The sequence below is a fragment of the Helianthus annuus genome, chromosome 13, assembly GCF_002127325.2.
Source record: "Helianthus annuus cultivar XRQ/B chromosome 13, HanXRQr2.0-SUNRISE, whole genome shotgun sequence".
Lineage (NCBI taxonomy): Eukaryota > Viridiplantae > Streptophyta > Magnoliopsida > Asterales > Asteraceae > Helianthus > Helianthus annuus.
This window is the reverse complement of record NC_035445.2, coordinates 45,029,169-45,040,122: the sequence shown is the minus strand read 5'-3', so window position 1 is coordinate 45,040,122 and position 10,954 is coordinate 45,029,169. Positions and strand designations below refer to the sequence as shown.

The 10,954-nt window shown below is 34.8% G+C and overlaps 1 long non-coding RNA gene across 16 annotated transcripts; it reads right to left on the bottom strand.

Annotated features, from left to right (window-relative positions):
• Positions 1-1,536: 1,536 nt before the first annotated feature.
• On the bottom strand, positions 1,537-5,556 carry LOC110897712. 16 transcript variants are annotated; one of them, XR_004875682.1, is made up of 10 exons: positions 5,344-5,556; positions 5,085-5,167; positions 4,168-4,195; positions 3,967-4,070; positions 3,813-3,890; positions 3,690-3,724; positions 3,225-3,337; positions 2,832-3,132; positions 2,392-2,516; positions 1,608-2,295 (listed from the first exon to the last, which is right to left on the bottom strand). It is a non-coding gene; the product is annotated as an uncharacterized LOC110897712 (long non-coding RNA). The 16 variants fall into 16 exon arrangements; XR_004875677.1 differs by having other exon boundaries at positions 1,537-2,295; positions 4,168-5,225; XR_004875679.1 differs by having other exon boundaries at positions 1,537-2,295; positions 4,168-5,167.
• Between the last annotated feature and the right edge of the window lie 5,398 nt (positions 5,557-10,954).

The window sequence follows — 10,954 nt, the reverse complement described above, 5'->3', positions numbered from 1 at the left end:
ACAAATTTAGTAACAAAACCTCCCTCCTTTATCCGGGCTTGGGACCGGCAATTATAAATTAAAAAGTTTATAGTTGGCGTAGTTAATTTTTTTTTGTAAGTCATTTTTTCTATAATTATAGTATATGTTTAAACAAAATCTACTTTTCTAGCTTTAACCGAGACAAATTGTTTGATGAAATTATCGTAATCAAGTTCTTCTAAAAATTCTTTTTCGATTGACATAATAGCTAAACCGTTTAATCTTTCTTGTGACATTGTAGATCTTAAGTAATTTTTTATTAATTTTAATTTGGAAAAGCTACGTTCTGCGGTAGCAACGGTTCCAGGAATGGCTAACACAATTCTATAGGCGATATATACATTTGGAAAAGAATTAAAGTTTTTAATATAAGTTAATATATCAGTAAGGGGAGAGGATCATGAGAAAACTACATCTAAATGAGAAAACTAGAAAACTAACTAAAAAAACCTAAAAAAAAAGCCAAAAAACGTACCAACAAAAAAAGTTATTTAAAAAAATTATATGTGATTATATGTGTACTACACATGTGTAATAGTGCACATGTGTAATACAACAAAAAAAGTTATTTAAAAAAATTTTTTTTTTGAAAATTTTTTTCCATGTATAAAAACTAGCGATTTTTTATTAAAAAAATGTAAATTTTTTTTTTTTGATATGTTTTTTAGACTTTTTTTAGTTAGTTTTTTGGTTTTCTCATTATCCATTCCCTATCAGTAAGTGTGTCAAATTCTACATGTATAATTTCTCTTAGCATTTTTAGTTATTCAAATAAATCTAAACCATCAATATCAATATGATTATCATAATTCCAAAACTTTTCAAGATAAATGCACTTCTTTTTTAAAGTTTTTTGATCTAAAGATTTTAACTTTTTATACTAAATAAAAAACCAAAAATTAGTTCGAACTCTTTAAACTGAGCAAATCTAGTTTCGAGTGAAACACTAGCTTGATCTACTATGTATAAGAAGTAATCCATTCTTTTTAGCACATTTCTCCAATGTTCTTTTTCTTTATTTATTTGATCTTGATTTTGTTTATCGATTGTTTTATTTTTCACCAATCTTATCTCTAATTCCATCCATGTTCTCATATTGTTAATATGTACATTACTTTTTTCATGTTCTTTTAGTTTATCACTAATATTTTTCCAATCATTGTTACCTTCTTTAGCTAAGCTACTTGTACATTGATTTACGTCAAACAACTTGCAACAAATATTTTTTCCAATCATCGTTTGTAGGTATATTATCGTTTGTAGGTTCATCGTTTGTAGGTATATTATCGTTTGTAGGTTCATCATTTGTAGGTTGAGTTGTAGGTTCGTGATTTATAGGTATACTAGTGGGAAACCCGCGCGTTGCAGCGGAGTCGACAATATGCGACAAGAACACGATACACGTCAGGCAATCGTACATCTTTATGCAATTTCAAAAGAGTATTACTTTAGAGGATTAAAAATTTATCACCCATAATGCAATGCAAAAGATAATATGTTAATCATTATAAAATCTAAAACTCAAATGGAAGTTGTGATAAATATATAGAGATTCTTGCATCAACCTTGAAGTGAACAGAGTAGGAAACAATTAAAATATGTTGTAGCAATCTTGAAATACCACCATATTCATCAGTCGTGAAGTCAAAAACTTCAGTGATAAAAAATGATGAACAAAAAAAATTGCTACACACCTGCAAAGTAAACTTAACTTTCACTTATCTCAAGAGAACTTTGATTGATCAAGGGAAAAAAGTAAACAACCAAACTTTGTGCTCTTAATGGCGAGAAATGAACTCGAGGCCTCCATTACTTGAGTTGTCATGCATTGAGATGAACTGGTGCGCTTCATTACTCAAGCCGTGCCCATAACAAAACTTAAAGACATCCAAACAATAATAATATCAACTCTTAAATGGGCTATCGATAATGTGCCATCGAGCCTCCATTTGTGTAATGGTATGTTGTTTCCAAAGGCACAATCTACCTTCCCTTCGATTGAAGCTGAATTAGACACAGTTCTGCTAAAAAAAAAAGACGATCCCTTTGGGAGAGGTAACAACATAGTATCATTAAGAAGCATAGATCACGTCTGACATTTCTGGTCTGTCAATTGCATTTTCTTGTACGCAAAGTAGTACAACCTGAATAGTCCCAATAACTGGTGTACAACAAGTATCAGCAGGTGTTGGATCCTGCAATTGTAATGCATTCCCTTGTTGCCACAGCTCCCGTGCCTAAAAGCATTCGAAAATTAATGCTGCACTCCCATGCCTAAAATAATTCAAAAATTAATATGCTTGCAACATTAATATGCTTACTTATCTAACACACTGGATCTGGAAGAGTTAAATTTCAATCTAGACTTACATATCCGATAAGATTGATTGTCTTGTTAAGATGAGAGAAGCTTGTATTTCTTCTTCCACTTGCAATATCCAAGATTAAGACTCAAAAATTGAAGACATCAGACTTCACTGAGAAAGTTCCATCCACTGCATACAACAATTTACTGAATTACAAATTGATTTGAAAAAAAGACTTTTTTAAGAAGTCTAGGTTTCCCGTAACTCCAGCCTTTAAGAACTGTTGAAATTTATCTGTCACTGAAATTGAAATTGGGAGATCGTTTAGGTGTATTAACAAGATGTGATTAATATAGATTTGAATGCATATATTGAGTGGTGATTTAAAAAATCTTAAAAATTATTTTATTGTTCAACCATAAGAAATGTACCAAAAGCATCTAGACAACAGATTCATAAGAATAGTGTTGGATTATAAAAGAAATGAACCAAAGTTAAACATACCACCCCCTTTAAAACAATATAGTTTCAGTATCACTTCTGCCATAAACAACACCAGGGCAATCCATCAAGAATATCTTCTTTGTAAGCGGTAATGTATTGCCAAACTTTAGTCTCTCCGGGAATTGGATCCACCTTGCAGACCTTTGCAACAGAAAACAAGAAAAATGCTAGACCATGTGTAGTGGAAAGGTGAAGTGGCGTGATCTTGCTACTTCACGCCGCAAACACCGCCCCCATGGGCATGATTCAAAACAAAGAGGCCATGGCGTGTTTATGAATACGCCTGATGATCAAAAGGAACCTTGAATTGGCCAATAGGAAATTAGAAAAAAGAAGAGAAATCAAAAATAAATATTTGGGTAATGATTGAATGGGGATTATGAGGCATCATACCACTACACCACTTTTGAACTTCACCCCCATAATGCCACATGTCGCTTCATGCCCAAGAGAGGGGCTTAATCGTAATGCCCCACTACACATGCCCAAGAGAGGGGCTTGTATACCTGAGAAAAATTAAGATCCGGTTACAAGACTGGAAATGCCATATCCTATATTGGCTATTTAGTTTTTTATTCTATTTTTTGGCCTATACGGTTAACCAACCCATATCAAAAGCAAAAACCGATTAACCAAAAACCTATTAGTTAACATTTTCCAATAACTAAATATTTCGGCCTCGGTTCGGTAGAGGGTTAAAAAGAAAACCAAAGCGAACAACCCGTGCACACCCCCAATTTCACAAATATGTTAGTTCCATGCTTTCAATTAAGATACTAAAGTAGCTTAGTAACTTACAAATAAAACATGGCTCTAGTCTAACACCTAAACCAACTGTGAGATTGATATATAACCCACCTGAACAAACTTTACATCGTTGCAAATGACATCAGCTGAAAATTGACAGGGCAGCAAAAAAACATGATGCTATCAACATAAACTGCAATAGAATAAGTAGTAAAACTGTAAAACAAAACCTACCAACGTGCACCTTAGGTTGAACAACAACAATTGTAAGTAAATCATTCAATTCCTTCTTTATAGCTTTCTCTTCTTTTTCTATAAATAAGAAAAACTCCAAAAAAATTATTAGTGAACTAAATTAACCTAATAAAAACCCTTGAAAATCTAATACCTTTGCACCAACTTTTTAGCATCACTTATGACGATGACATTTTGTTGAAGCGACAATATATGTTTCTAAAAAACGTTGCTCGTGTTCTTTTATAGAGGCCCTAACTGAATAATAAAAAACCCCAAAAATGTGCAATAAATAACCTATTAAAACCTAATTGAAGAACTTAAATTGTACAAATACGGGTTTGATTTAACTTACCTGAGATAGCCGGTTGTCCAAGAAGGATCTGAGCAAATAAAAATAAAGAAGAAGTGAAGGGTGTCAATCTAGAGACCAAAAAACCCAAAAATGCACACAGATATTTTTGATTTAACTCTAAGTAGGAACTCACGAACACTAACAATCTAAAACAAAGAGAATCGGAAAAAAAAAAGCGAAAGTAAATGACGTCATTACAGAGGGTTACCTTGTAGATGAACCATGTCAGAAGGAGGTGGAAGAAGCAAACGACGGTGGAGAAAACCAAAAACACAGTAGTAAGTATTATAGAGTAGAGGGGGCGATGGAAACGCCAGAAGGCAAGACGTTTCATTTGCAATTGAAGACTCAAGGCATGTGATAGGGTTTTCATGCGGTAAAGAGGGAGGCCGGTGTGTTAGAGGGGAGAGGGGCAAGAATGGAAGGAAATGGAAAAAAATTTGGGATTTTAAGTGACTTTTCACATGCCATCTTAAAATTGTGCTAGAAATTACCAATTATGTCCATGGGAGATGTATTATATAGTATTATAGATTATCGTCTGGACGTTCACTTGTTATAGGTATATCTTTTGTAGAATTATGTTTGGAACAAAATTTTAGAAGTGCTCCCTTTTGTGATTCAATTAAAGAGTCTTGTTTTCGTTTTTTTTGTCTTTTGCATAACCGGATTCAAAAGTTTAGATTCGATTTGACATAGCAAATAGCCTAACTACTATCACGGTTTCTAACAAATATCAAATAGCAATTGAAATCTAGCAAATATCTACTATCACAGTTTCTAACTATTATCACAGTTTCTAACCCAACGATCCCCAATTTTGTAGCAAATATCAATTAGATAAAGCCTAACTAATAACAAATAGCAATGTTAGTTTCTAGGAAATATAAAATAGGAATCGAAATCTGAAATATTACATATGCAATAGCCACTTTTAACTATTCTCTTCTCTTCTTTGAAAGTCTGAACAAGTTTTCTGCCTTCCAAACATAGCCCCAATCTTAAGTTGCAACCACGGTATCAATAATCAATTGCAATTCCACAAGCAAAGTCACAATCTCAGACGCAATAACAAAGACAAAGCCTCAATAAGAGATTTCGAATTTTAGGGCAAACATTGATTGAGTAAAAGAAACGTATATAAACCTATACCATATGTAATAGCCGTTAACCTACCTTAATTTCGGAATTAACATTATGACTCCCCTAATTTTTCCCCAAATCATGACTTGGGAGGCCATCATTAAGCTCAGTCGTTAATAGAAGCGTGTGCGTGTCCATGGTGTCGTTTGGAATAGCGAGGAAGCAGAGCAGAATAGGGATGAGGGATGGATCTTCATCTATGGTTGCGTGCGCGTGCCTGACATGTCTGACAGACAACGTAGGAAGCAGAGCAGCCCTAATAAATCTCAGTGCTTGGACTAAGTTAAAAACGAAGGCCCGTATTCAATAGTTGGGCACTTGGGCTTGGAAGCTAATATTATTGAAGAAACAGGCTCAGAATCCAAAATCTTGAGGCCCTAGGCCTTTGCCTAGATCCACAAGCCCATTGGGCCAGCCCTGATATAGAGGGGTATTCGTAGATACATATTATGCTTATATATAGAGGGGTATTCTTTTCAGAACCAGTATCATGTTCAGAGCTACAGAAACCGTATAAAAGATGATATGTATTATTTTAAATGTAATATATATAATGCGGCTATATAATCATCTATATATCTCGTTATCTTATTAAGTTATCTATGCACTACATACAACACGATTCTAACATAATATTGGTTTTGAAAATAAAATGTGCCTCATGTATATATCAACTATATGTTAAGGAGCGATATGCTATTTAAGAACCAAACTTCCTAAATTTTTTAGTATTTGTTTTATAAAGAAAAAGACTCTGTTTTTTTTTAAAGCTCATCGAATTCTAAAACTTGGGTGAAACTTGGGCAGTAATAATATTTATTAATATAACTTTTAAGTTTTGTAACATGCAATATCACATGTAACTTTTTACATGCGTCATTCTCACATTTTATTCATAAGAAGCGTGGGAAGCTAATTTCATGTGTGATAATTACTTTTAGGAAAACCCCACTTTTGTAACTAATGATCGTATGGAATCATTATGAGAGCAAAACATATTTTGGGATTTAGAAATATAATTATTAGTTATATTTAGCATGTAATTTAGTAGCTGGAGTCGTGTGAGTTACAGCTGAATAGAAATTTGAATTAAATCGAGTAATAGTTTGATCTTATTTAATAAACAAGGTCAAGCTCACACTTCACATACCAAGTTTAATGAAGTTCGCAAGCCTTAACAAACTTATTTATATAAATATCATTAATTTTATTGTATATAATAAATATACAATTAAGTAATTAACATTATTATATATTATTATTATATATATCAAATAACATCGATGGTTTGCGCCAGTGTATTTTCCCTGCTTTAGAGATTTGCCACGCATCTTTTATCCTCACTTAATCTGCCCCAATTTGAAAACCTTCGTCTTCTCCACCAAAACCCTAGCTCATCACCTCTGAAATCCATACTGTAAAACCAAATTATCCACAAATCACTTGCAACATCGGCGTTCAAATCCACCACCAGAAGACCTCCGATCACTACATCTTCCCCGTCAACCGACGATTCACCGGCATCTTCATCTTCCAAACCTCACCGCCGTTCACGAAGCGTCAGCAGATTCTCACGGCCGATTCAACCGGATATCGAATCAGCCGTTCTTCCTACTCCAACACGCAACTTCAGAGGCTCCGATTTTCCGGAAATTAGCCTCGATGATCTCGCGATTGAGTTTTTTTCCAACGGTTCAGAGTTTGATGATGAGAGTGTGAGCAGTAGAACCAGCCGGAGAGATCGTGTGAAGCCGGAGTTGACGCCGGTGGAGTCGCGACGGCGTTCAAGGTCCGTTTCGAGGTGTCGGAGTGGTGTAAATTCAGCTGTTGCTGGTAGTGGTGGTGTGGTTTCGAATTCGTCTTCTCAGAGGCGTGGTACATCTGTTTCCAGACGAAACGATGGTAATTTTACTGCTACTTATGTTGGTAGTGAAGCTAGGGTTGTTTCGAATCGTGATTTGAGGAGAAGGCGGTCGGTTTCGGTTGCTCGGCATCAGATTAGTGACTCTGAGGTAAAATTTGATACTTAATTAGTTAGTTGTATGTTGTTGTGGTTGTAGAGTGGTTACATGAGGTGTTAGTGAAATGAGGTGTGTTTGTTTAGTGCTTTTGGTTTATTGATTAAGAATAATGCTAATTTTCGAAGCGAATTTCGTGAAAGTAGACCTTATAGAACGATTAGCCAGAAGCTGGATTATCAATTAGAGAACAAAGTACAGAACCAGTGACACAGGCATATAGATTTGAGAGTATTTCATTTGTTCATTGTGATATGAGATGACTTAAATGAGGTTTGTTTGTTTAATGATTTTGCTTCGTTGATTAGGAATAATGCCAATTTTTAAGAAAATTCTATGAAACTAGATGTTATACTGTTGTAGGAGGATTAGCGAGAACCTGGATTTTCGATTAGAGATGTATGTTTATTGCGGAGAAGTCAAGTAACTATAGAACTAGTGACATAGGCATATGGATTTGAAAATATCTCATTGTCTATTGTGTATGAAAACATGGAAGCTTGGTTTTAAAAAAGCGATTAGTGATATGCGCTCACGGCCGGCATTTAGGTTTTGAAAGCCTAGGTGCGAAGCATGAGGTGAGTCAGGTGACGGCTTTACCTATTTAAGGCATTGCCCTGTCCTTCGCAACTCACAAACATACATCATACATGATACATGCATGTGTCGATATACGCTCACATATACATATATGTGTATATAAACCATAGCCGTTGAGTATTGTCATATGTGCCAACTTATGACACAATGTTCGGTACACCATAATGATAACATAACAAATCAAACTAACACCAACATATTTTCCGCCGCAACGCGGCGGTGATTTTACTAGTTATTATTAAAATATAAATGATGTTATTATGATTAGGAACATGATCAGGAGAGAACGCCTCAAAATGTGAGAACGGTGACAACGATTCTCAGCCACAAGATCTTAGTGGTTTGTGGCTGAGAATGATGCGGTGACATTTTTGTAAATAATAGGGCCTTGGAAGTTGGAACCACCAGGAGGGACAAAATAGGAAGATACAAACAAAGGTGTACATGTTAATCACATGCCATTTTCCCCCAATCATATTTAAACGATCATAACTTTTTTATACGTGATTATTTTTCGAAAAAATTACACCATAAAACTCAGCGTTTTTTTATCTTTCTAACGAGTATACTATTGATATACTTTTCGAAAAAAAAATTAACTGGATTTTATGGAGTTTTTCTGAATTGGGTGTTTTATGGCGTTTTAGACTATGTATTTTCATGGCGTTTTTTCTGAACTAGGTGTTTTTATGGCGTTTTAACTAGGTATTTTCATGGCGTTTTTCTGACACGAGTGTTTTATGGCGTTTTCAACTGAGTTTTTTCATGTCGTTTTTCTGAACTAGGTGTTTTATGGCGTTTTTAACTGGGCATTTTCATGGCGTTTTTCTAAATTGGGTATTTTGTGGCGTTTTATTTGAACACTTAGTTCATGTGAGTGGGTTTTTTGACAATATTACCCCTTAGTATAATTTAGTATCAATGTCACATGTCACCACCAAAATCGTTCTCACGGTTCTCACACTTTTCACCGTTCTCTCTAAATCCTGACCCATTATCTATTATATATAATAAATGAAAGTGATTTGAGCCACGTGTCACTTGATTAGGGCATCGTTTTCCCCTTTTCCCGCCCAACAGTACCACTGCCCTCTTTTATTTATATCCTCCCTCATTTACTCATTTAGGGCTTCCCACTTTCTCTCTCCCTCTGTTCTGCTCTATTCCGATCGATGTTCATATCCTCTTTCTCTCTGATGTTCATCCTTCTCCTTCTTCACATTTTCATCTCCTCAACAATGTATGGCAGAGGTTACTTCTATTGGATACATCTGCGTTTGAAACCCTAAATCATGTACCGTCGAGTGGTTGAAGAAGAGAATAATCATGTAAGATCTATTTTTTCATTTAGAAATTTTATTTCGTTTTATCTATTTTCTCATACTGAACACGATGAACCCTTTTGTACCCTCAGAAGAAGAAGCAGATCTCCTAGGGTTTCTTATCGTACTCGATGAACCCTTTTGTACAAGCTCCTCTTAATCGTGACACTGGTATGTTCTAATAATCTTTTTATTATTGTATATATTTGAAATTTATGAATAACTCTGTTTGTAGCTTTTGATTTTGTCTTTCCTTTGTTATTGTTTATTCAGATGCTTGCTTTGTTGTATCATGTGTTTACGAGTAGACTGATTTTGATATGTTTGTAGTTTATGTCTTTCACAAGCTTTTTTGTTGATTTATTCACCCATGTTAGTAATTTTTTATGCTTCTATGTTTCTTGATCCTGTTGATGCATACGTTTGTCGACTTCGTCTTGTATCAAGTCTTGTAATAGAGTGTATAGATCAGGGCACGTAGTACGAGAAAAATGTCAAAATATGTGTTTATGGCTATTTCGCACGAAATGACAATATGTCATTTCGCACGAAATCACTTGGCTATTTCGCACGAGATAGCTATTTCGTGTGAAAGTGATTTCGTTTGAGGCATTTCGTGCGAAACCACTCAGCCTATAAATACCCATGCTGCCTTGTCATTTGTAACTTTCCGGTTTTAGTACCGAACTGCTGCCGAAGTGTCTACTTGCTGTAAAACGTTGTCAAATCAATAAAAAGACAGTTTAAAGTGAATATCTAGCTGAATTACCTCAATACGTTTGTTTCCGCCTCTCATATTGAGCAAAAACTCTTCTGATCGACTCGTTTGGGTAAGAAATCGATCCTACAAGTGGTATCAGAGCTCAGGAGGAAGAGTTCTTACCAATTCAGCTGCAAATTCTGATTTCTACACCTTCTTTTTCAAAATTAACAAGTTTTCACGGACAAAATGACTTGAATTTTACACATAATGTGCGAAACAATGTTTTAACAAACCCTAGAAAGTTTCAGACTTAAAAACGGCTTAAAACCTGATCAATTTTGACAAAAACAGCTCGACATGATGACATCAGCAGCGTTTCGCACGAAATGAACATTTGATTTCGCACGAAATCACTCAGTTTCATCTATTTCGCACGAAACAGCACATTGATTTCGCACGAAAACATATTTCATTTCGTTTTGAACATTACTTCATTTCGTACGAAATCAGATTACTATTTCGCACGAAATCAGATTATCCTATTTCGTATGAAATTAGTCTATTTCGCACCAACTTGTCATTTCGTTTGGTTGTTCCGCACGAAATCAGTATTTCGTTTGAACAAGGTTATTTCGTTTGAAGTGTATTTCGCATCAGTGTTTCGTTTGAAATATAAGTTTGTGAAATTTTGAAACCGAATCATGGAAGAGGAATTTTATAACGCCTTTGCTACTCCGATCAGTATTGAACAGAACACAATGTTGGAAAATGAAACGGGCACCATGCAAAAACTGCCAAAACTCATGAACATTGAGGAGTATAAAGGATGGGAAGAACGATTTGAGAATTGGGTTCAAGCAAATTACTTGGATGCTTGGGAATGTATTGAAACGAAATATGTTAGACCAATGAATGATGATGAAGAGATTATTGCAATTAAAGATCTTAGTGCTGATCGGATTGTCGTGCTCCAGTCAAAGATAATATTTATAAGCCCAAAT